Source organism: Anopheles ziemanni, chromosome 3 (genome assembly GCF_943734765.1).
Source record: "Anopheles ziemanni chromosome 3, idAnoZiCoDA_A2_x.2, whole genome shotgun sequence".
Taxonomy (NCBI): domain Eukaryota; kingdom Metazoa; phylum Arthropoda; class Insecta; order Diptera; family Culicidae; genus Anopheles; species Anopheles ziemanni.
Window position 1 is genome coordinate 67,044,814 of NC_080706.1, and position 10,192 is coordinate 67,055,005.

General features: G+C 42.9%; 1 protein-coding gene across 1 annotated transcript in view; it reads right to left on the reverse strand.

Annotated features, from left to right (window-relative positions):
* The window catches only part of LOC131289801 (uncharacterized), a 64,649-nt gene extending 54,722 nt beyond the window's left edge, over window positions 1–9,927 (reverse strand). Inside the window, exon 1 of the mRNA XM_058319114.1 lies at window positions 9,230–9,927. The gene's annotated coding sequence lies outside the window, so the exon portion shown is untranslated. The remainder of the gene's footprint in view (window positions 1–9,229) is intronic.
* Between the last annotated feature and the right edge of the window lie 265 nt (window positions 9,928–10,192).

Sequence of the window (10,192 nt, forward strand, 5' to 3'; positions counted from 1 at the left end):
TAAAAATATTCAAAAGATTTCTTGAACGCACTTCCAATTTCCTGGCATAAAAATAAAAGAAAGTTAAACAAAAATAAGTGTCGAAACTTGATACGTGAAATATAAATCTAAGGAGAGAAAAATAGAATATGCACAACAATTGTTAAACAAAAAATCCGGAAGAACTTAGTTGATGATTCAATTGCACCGATGTTTGACAGATACGAAACACCAATATGCATTTCTCGAGCAACAAAAATCAAAACTCAACCAACTGAATGTTATGCTAGAGCGGTGTGACTGCATCGTCGTTCGTTCGTTAATTGGTGCAACATGACTAAAACACAACAGCATAGAGCACACACCATGGACACCAGCGGGGTGTATGATGTTTTCGACCGTATTTTGTAACAATCGCGACACGAAATGAGGCCACGTTCCAGTTACGGCCGGAAACCCGGAGACAGTATCTTCGCTCTCGCTGGTACTTGAGTCGGAACTCGGGCTCGAACGGTTTCTGATGCTCAAATTATGAAATCGATGACAATTGTCACGCGGCAAAAGATGCACAGCGAGAACGATAAATCACGAATCGATTGTTGGTTGGATGGCACTGTTTGGGCAATCGAGTGCAGATGCACACCACTCGACAGAGATAGCCAATGGATCTTCAGATGACCCAGAGTGTAGGCTTCGATTACCATATTGCACCATATCCGTTGGGGGCGCCAATAAATTCAAACGAATGTAGGGAAACTCTTGATTGTCTTGTCGATTGGCGTAGGTCCGGGAGCTTCCAGCTCTTCTGTCACTGTTCGATAAGAGCCCCTTCCCTTTCGGTGGTATAATGCGGCATCGTTATCTTTTCCCAACCGGCAATCCCTGAAGAGAGGAACGATATCTTACGCCACCGGCCATTTCTGGACACCTTACCTTACGCCATCATATCCCTGCCCCGATGTGGTTGCTAATGATCGGAAAACGTAGTTCTCCTCCAGCGGTAGGGGACACAACAATCTAGCATTAATCCTTGTTTTCTTACGACACACGTTCCTCACCAGTTCACGCAACAGAGATATGTCAATCAATCAGCCCGGAGCCTCAAGAGGAATCGCTCACCTAGTTTTGTGAGGCGAGCGAGCGACCAAACTAAAAAAAGAGGGGGTCCTCATTGTGGCGCTGTACGCTTCAGGTTCTGCCTCAGTCCAAGCAGCAAGGTGAAGGTGAACGCACATCGGAAGCCCATAAATCAATCAAAATGTCAATGCACCAACAACAAGCAACATTCAGCGTGCGTCCGTCTTTGGGATGGCCGACTGGATCGACGGAGATTCTGATTCCGAACCTCCCGACGGAATGATGATCCATGCGCGTGTACGTTCTAGGCGTGCCGGGCAAACAAGCCGCACGTAGTAGAACGCAAACCCCGACCATCAACCACTTTACTTCACTTCAATGTCTTATTTGTACAGCAACCGCGACCCCGCCGAACACCAACGGAGGGTGGCTTCGGAAAGCCGATGTCCCGGCTATTATAGCGCGGTAGAATACGTATGTCTCCTGAGGTAATGATTATTGTCGAGCCGTTTGCTCCGTTTATCGTTCTCAATCGAGAACGGTCCAATGCGGGAACGGGGAACGTTGTGCGCTGTTGATGAAGATGGAATATCATCCCGAAACAGGTTGATACAACAAAGAGGACCTTTTAGGGTGAGGGATTTGCGTTGGGTTGACTCGTCTGATAGCTTCTCCACAAATTATGTAGTTAAACCGGTAGGAAAACCTGCGCCATAGTTGATTGGGGTTCGGTAAAGTAGGACATCACTTGCGAATCCTTTCTCTGCAATTTGCTATCCTTTCGTTTTTGATCGTTTTCGAATACAAGAAAATCCAAATAAGAGAATGAAACTAAAAATCTCGCTTAATGGTTGACATATGAAGTTCTGAAACATTTATTTTTGCTGTTATATAGAATTGACAAATGTTTTATTGCCATTTTGTTTTCTGATACGTTTCGAAAATAACAAAACAAAACCTGATTCTTACACTTCTTTGAAACAACAACAATATAAGAATAAACCTTCAAATAAGATGACTGATTTCGTCTACATTTTTCAATAAATCTTAATAATAATAATATGCATATTTAATTATTTGTGTAATTTTAAATTATAACTAAAAATGAATGTATCAACCTTGGTGGAACATTAAAATTTGAGAACCTCTGATCATGATCAGAAGATTACGCATCACCAACAGCGCGGACATTCTCTTCTTTTATTGATTTTGACACTACTTTCCTCTAGGAGGATGTAAGTATTATAAACAGCCTGTTCGATAGCTTCGGATCAAATGGAACCACATTTCCAAAGATGGCGCCCTCCGGTGTGCAACAATTGGCTACACGTTAGAAACCAACCCGCGTAAGTGCAGCATCATATCGTGAATTGTTGTAGTGTAGGAAATGCAAAATTATGCACATGCCAGAACAGCGAACCATCGGTGACAAGCTGCGAGGGAAAACGAAACTTATAGACTTCTGGTCCTCCGTTAAGTCAAAGGATTGTCGATGTCTTCCGACCTCGACCACCACAATATATCCCGTAGACGGATGGGCGAACATGAAAAGCGCATAAATGGGAAATGATAATTGAAGCTCCGGGCGCTTCACGGTCCCTGTCAAGCTGGCGACACAGATAGAGGGCTCGGTCCAGAATGACGACGAATATGGCACCGGGCCCGGCCGGAGACCGGACGGAAAATGGTTGCGAAAAGTGCAAGATATCAACATCCATCGCCCGGTATGGGTAAGGATGGAACAAGTTTTCTGATTGGAACAATCGTCCGGCGTGGTCCCTTGTTGTCTGACGACTATGATCGCCTCCCCCCCGCCACCACGCAAACCCGAATGGCGATATCGTTGAATAATTTGTTTCCAGATCCGTATCCGAACCAGAAAGTGGTAGAACTTGATTGGCGACGTGATCGAACCAGAAGAATTGGATAGAAAATAAACAGACAAATAATAAACCAACCTAGTAAAACACCCGTCATCCGTGGGTAGAAGATAACAAATATGAAAAACAAATACTACAAAAGTGGAATAAAATACTGCTCAGGCCAAAGAGGAAAAATAAAATAAAAATGCATGAAAGGAAAAAAATGCAGAAAATAAGAAATAAAAATCCCGCAAAACAAACCCACGAATCAATGGTTCACACAGTTCGCGGCAAAGCAGTGAAACGAATCGAAAACATAATGGCAAAAATAACAAGTGTAGTAACACAGAAAACAAACAGTGCATGAGAAAAGTATGATTAATGAAATAAGGAAGACGATAAGCGCCCCGGAATTGTCGCTGTTTGTCTTCGCTCAACCGGCCGGGACTTCTTCCTTCCTTCCCGTGCCCCCTTTCTCCTTCTTCCAGCCCCTTTCCACCCGGGGGGAAGCCGTTCCGAGCCGGATTTTGCAGAGGCCCGGCATCGTCCCGTGGTCCCATGGTCCCCCGAACGGACGACGGAGATAGAGATAGATGGAATCACCAGGGTGCAGAAGATCGGTTATTTATGATATGTTTGTTTGTGCGTTGGTCCACAAGAAGCGGACGGGATGGATGATAAATTTGCTCATTGTTCTTGCGATGGCTTGCGATTCGTTTCCGAGCGAATCTGGGCGAGTAAAGAAGGTTGCACTGCAACACTGCACCGCCGCAAAGGAGAAGTCCATCCATAATCCAGCGTGTTACCAGGTTCCAGGCGAGTCAAGTCCTCCACTCAGGAGTTCACACACAGCGAGAGTTCGAAAGTTGGTGGAATCGTAGCCGCCGATACTATATTGACACCAGAGGCCGCAAAGTCCAAAACTATTCGCAGACCAGTTTCTATTGCCCCACGGGGAATTTTGTAAACTAATTGCATCAGAATTCAACCATCTGCTTTCTGGAATTTGGAACTACCTTTGAGACATTTTCACCCAGAGACGCCATGAATTAACATCCCGAGTTGTAGCAGTTTCGGTTGTCCATCAATATTTGATGCCCGGTTCGTCCGAAGCAGAGGGAGACGACAACTTGGCCACCGATCGATTCTGTGACGGCATCCATCGATGATGATATAATGAACTACGGAAGCGTTAACGGAGCACTTGAAAGTCTCATCTACGAGCTCCCAGATAGTTATCGTCCAAACTCCACCAAAGCGGCACTTCTGAGTTCCTCTTCTCAACCACCCGGGGATAAGCTTCCTCGAGCAACTTTCAACCTTATCAAATATTTACAATCAAATTATGCCATCCCTGCGGCCCTGATCTGATAGATGCGGTTCGATAATCCGGTGCATCCATCGAGTGCCGGAAAACTCTAACTTTCAATAATGCAGAGTAATGCGCCGCCCTCGCTGGGGAATGGTTGCAATCGATGCATCCACATCGGCTTTGAGGCTTAAGGACTTCGGGATTCCCTCGTTGCACCCGACCAAACCACGTGTAAAATGTAGACCACTACCACCACAACTTCAACCACATTCCAACCTCAAACCAGGCAAAGCTAAGATGGGGTTTTTTGTTACTGAGTTTAACATCCGTAAACTCAAACAACCTGCCAACTGGTCCACATAAAGCTATCACCCGGACAAACACATCGTATCGCTTGCGGCTTCAAACTTTGAGGACAGAACACAACGTGGGAGAGAGGCACAGTTGGCAGCGAACTTTTTAACGAGCGATCAAACTATGATCGTTACGCCCACCGAGAGTTGGCTTGCGAGGGAGTCATAAAAATTGCACGACGCACCGAATAGATTAGTTAAAAAAACGATAAAAAAGTAACTCCACACTATGAATATTACGTTGGTTGCAAAAAATTACCAAGGCAAAAAAGTCAACGAGAACTTTCGACAATAGATTGTTGAACATGGAAAACGTTGTTTGCATACAGTTCTCTTTTTAACAAGGAGTAATTTCGCTTAATTTACATAAAATATACGTAAATTTAATAGAAATGCTACAAGATTTTGTACAAGACATAAAATTTACACGTTTCTAAAGATAAAAATTACATTTAAAAATTACATTAAATATTATGATTTTAAAACACGTTGACTGCCATGGCTAACATCAGTTATAAACAGTTTTTGTCCCATAAATAAATGAAAAATTATAGTAATATTTAATATCAATTCTTTGAAAAGCTTAATCTTTGCATAGCCTTCAAAACCCGTCGGTTTAATAAATGATATAAACTCATTTTATTCAAAAAGATTGTACTAAAAAAGTGTGCTAAAAACGCTTGGCAGGCATCGTGTTAAAATATGATAAGATGATGAGAATATTTTGTTATAATTTTACACGACATCAGCTTCAAAAACAAATTTTAAAATGATTATAGAACCATGTTATGTACGAATTTAAATAGTTGTCCTTATTTTTCAAATTCCAATTGATTATATTGCCCAATTTTGATTATATTGGGCCTAGAAATGTTGTTTTCAATTGTTTGAAATTTAATTATAAAAAATAAAAAATGCATAGTGACCATTACACTCTACTTATTTCTATGTATACTTGATCAACTCTAACTAACTAACAACTCTAACTGTCGTAGCAAAAATACTTGCCAAGTGAAAACAATATTTAAATTAAACATTTTTATTCAAACCAAAACTGAACACAGGGTAGAACTACCAAACTGTTAAAAAAATAAAATGACTTTTACATCCCAACATCCCAAACAAACCGGAAAGAGTGCGTAAATACATTCAGTAAGTTCACGCACCATATTGGAACCCACCTGGTACGCTCTTCGGCGTTTCCTGTTTGCTACACGGACACCGGGTTGTTCCTATTTTTGTTTATGCTCGCCTCTAACCCATTCCGATCCGGGTACGAAACCTCTTAAAACGGAGATGGTAACGCGACCCATGGCAAAAAAAAAACAAATGCATGCGCGAAGGAAACGGCGCGCGAATCGAAAGAAAAAACAAACACGATCGTTCCAATAAGGATTAAGCGGGCTTCAGTCGGCACCGGATCCGGTCTTACCATGCTACCCTACCAACCAACAGAGCATGTGTGTGCATAGCGGGGAGAAGAGGCGAGTTGCAATTGCATTGATCTATATTTAACTACCATGCGATACATGCCGGTGCCGCTGGTTTGGGGTGCGGTGTTATAATGTGAGGCAATTTTATGCATCCTTTTAGTATCGGCGTGCATCGACGTGCCGACCTGCTGCATGCCATTGGTGGTGGTGTTGGAGCGCCATCATGCAACCGAATGGTGCACGCGTCCTACAATGCTGACCTTCCAGAAAACTCGGCTCGCTTTGGCCGGTTAGGTTCGGTTGACTCCTGGTCGAGAAGTCGATGGTTTTTTTATCGATTCCCAACTACAGGAATTTCCCCATGGTCGTCTCCTACCAAGCGGTGCATAAAATGAACCCTCACAACTTCCGCGCAACACCACCAGCGGTGACTCCTTTTGCTGCTCTTTTTGGTTTGAATATCTTATTTACTGATCACGCCATGCATATTAATCGAACCAATGGGATGAAATTATTCTCTCCACCGGAGCCCGAGCCTTGTGCTGACGGTGTTACCAGTTTTTACAGCCTCAAGACCGCTTGCGAACCTCCGTTCCTTCCCGGGAGAAAATCCTCCCGGGACAGGCAGCGATGAAAAATGCAACCATCCGACATTTGCTTCCTGAAAAGCGAAGGTTCACTAACCCGGGCGCCAACAAGCCCCGGGAGCTCGCGGTACAGTTATCTATTAACTTTAAATTAGATTAAAATGCATATATCAATCAACTGACACGTGCATAATGTGCCCGGGACCGGGTGGTGGTGCCAACCCGATCCCTCCCGATTCCCGGTTTTGCGTGAGGAGTTCATTAGAACCGCTATCAAACGCGATGGCGTCGTGAGCTGAGGCGTGAATTTTTACCGGTTAACACGCCGAACGAACGAAAGATGATGACTTTTAGTGCCGAGCGGGATGATGATGGGTGGAAAATGGGACGGCGCGAAGTTGCAGGGGTTTGTCTAGACTTCAATGCACGAGACCCGGACGTAAGGGACGATTTTCCACTCGAATTCACGTGATTTCACTGGGTTATTGAATGGAAGGAGGTTCAATGGGGTTCAATATTCACCTTTAGCTTCCATCAATTTAAACTCATGTGCGCACATGGAAAAGTTCACTGAAATTTAAAACAAAAACACCCACAAGTTAGTATAGAAGTGAAAATTAATTAAGTGAATTAATAAAAAATGGTCAAAGTCGGATTAAGAGCATCGTTAAGCTGATTAAGCTGTATGGATAACCGGTTCATTTAAATTTGTACGTTTCGACACTTTTTTTGACAACTTTGTGTATGACAGATTTGACAATAGATTAATTTTTTTTTTTCATTTTGGGCTTCATTCGGCTTCAAAATCGCACAATTTAAGCAACATGCTTCCAACAAAAATGAATTTCGTATAAATCCAGCTTCAAGTTAAAAGTGATCAAATACGCAAAAGTGAATGGAAATCATGCTTCAGAAAAGCATTTTTGATCACCTCCAAACAAAGCTACGATCATAGAGTGGATGTTAAAACAAAAAAAAAAAATTTTTTAAAGTGGTGAAAAATTAGAATGAATTAGAAAAAACATTTTTGTTCATAAACATTGAACAGTTTTTTGAAGGAGGTTGTTATACAGGGAAAATACAAATACTATTTCATAATAAACAAGTACTTTTGCAATTAAAACTAAAACTTCTTTACGTGCCACTTGATACGAATTATTTCACACAATTTACACTTTTCCCTCACAAAATCACAACTGCTTCCCAACGTATTACACTGAAATGTTTCCAGTTCAACTGGCACTAACCGACTGAGAAATCGGTAAACCGAGCAAAACCCTTCAACTCTTCACAGTCGCGCGTCTGATATGAATTCAAAAAAAACATTCCGCAACGCACCGAGAGAAGTCCTTGCCGATCGACCGGGTGTGTGACATACACCCCCTCGCGGTATCGTTAGGCATCGATAGAACACTTCGTGCCCAGAAAAGAATGGGGATCCATTTTGTCTCCCGCCGGGGCAAGAGGCGCTTAGCTAAAGGGGCCGTCCGTGCAAGGCATTAACATACAACGCGCGACGGAGAGTCACATCATGTGACGCATCGAACCGACTCGAAAGACCGCTATTGACTACTATCGAGTTCGTTCATTCGTATGAAGGGGGGTGAAAGAGGTAAGGGAAGGAGTGATCCTGAAGGTTGTTCGGAACCGATTTTTGCACGCGGATCGACACACGACAGACACACACACGCACACACACCCTGGACGGCCCCGCGGTTGGAGGTCGCAGGTGATGAATCAGTCGAACTTATCGCGATGACCCTCGATTCGATCCGAGCTCCATCCGGGGCGGCCCAGCCCGAAAGGAGGCAACAAAAATGGCGACAGGAAAACAAATGTAAGGGAACTTAAAAAACGGAGTTGCTTCTTTCGGGCACACAGGTTCAGGAGGAGTTAATGAACGGACATGGGATAGTTGTTGTTTGCGTGGCGGTTTCGCAGGTAACAAATTCCCCCGCAGGAAGTTCGATGCTCGCTGAGTCACATCCCTCAGACGTCCTTAGCGCAGTGAGGTTAGTGTGCGAGGAGGTCGTGCGATTATCAGTGCGTGTAAGGTTAGTCAGAAATTACACTTGCCAGAGCATACAACGGGACCATTTCTTTTGCGCAAAAATACATTGAAGATTTTAGTAGATCTCTTGTTACATTTGAATATTTCAGTAGAACTCTCAATTGGACAAAGAGATATAAGCTGTATCAAATTCGTTATTAAAATAAAGATGGACTGTTCACTTTGCACAAAGCAAAAAAGCTTAAGTTATCTAGAATTAAAATAAGAGAAGCTATACTTTGTTTAAAATAAAAACTGAACAAATTAAAAGAAAGATTGGTAAACACAACAAAAGAAAGAAAGAAACACTGATGAAATTTAATTACTCCTTTGAAGTGTTTGAGAAACGAATTGATTTAACGAATGTAAATGAAAAACAGAAAAAGTTTGGCCCAAAGCAGACAAATGAATAACATCCAAATTAATTGATGAAGCTGCTAAAGGAAACATTTTTTCCAGACTCCTTTCTGTAGTGCCTAAAAGATCTGATAATGTTAACAATCTACTTTATGCGTTGTTTAATGGAATAAGTAGATGATAAATAAAGAAGAACAAAAGAAAAACATTTAAACTTACGTCTTGGGTTTCGACACGAAACTGCAACGAGCTTTGCAGAGATAATTGAATTCGCGCGTGTAAACGATCACTAACACAATACTTCTCAAATCACGCAGATAAAAAAAACGATTTACACCACAGTAAAACAACACTGCACCGTCAACGCTACTTAAAATGCCTTTTGCCACAAAAATGACGTGCTCACACCGAGCAAACACACACTTCTCTAACGGACGGGTATCGGTTTACCAAACAGCACCCCGGTCCGGATATCCGGAACTTCCGCGAGTAGAAGGAAATATTTTTAGCTTCACCGTCTCGCGCTTGTACACCTTTCGGCGTGCGAAGCAATGATGATTGCTTAATAATCACTCCACAGCATACACTCGCGCTCGGTTTTATCCTTCTTCGATTATCCACTGCTCTGTTCTATCGCGGTTTCTTCGCGTATTGTGGAAGAACCTTTACAGGAATGTTTATTCCCACCTTTTTCTAGTCTTCGATGATGTCGTTTATCGTCAGCGTTCGTTTCTCTTTTCTCTCTCTCTCTCTGTGGAATTTGTTTTTTTGTCTCGACTTGGATTTCCCACCTTTTTCTCAACCGATCTCTCGCGTCGTTCGCGGTTTAGCGGTTTTTTGTTGGGTTTATTCGTTGTAGTTTTTTCCCGTTCCTTAATATTTCATTCCACCGGCTTTATTTGTTGCTTTCTCTTTCGCAGGCCTTTTTTTATTTTTTGTACACGACTCACTCCCCGCAAAGCCACAGGGTGTCCGGTCGTGGACGTCGTTGTGCGTTACTGGTCGCGCTTTTACAGCTGCCGCTTACAACACTGCTGCTCCCGTTGTTGTGCTGGAGGTCACAGAATATCATCATCATCCCACGGCTCCAGAAAGGAGGGAAAATGCAGGGCTCGAGAAGGTCAGTGTCTGGTCTTCTGGTGTCCTGGGTCCTCCGACGTCCCCGAGGTGTCTCTGCTGGTA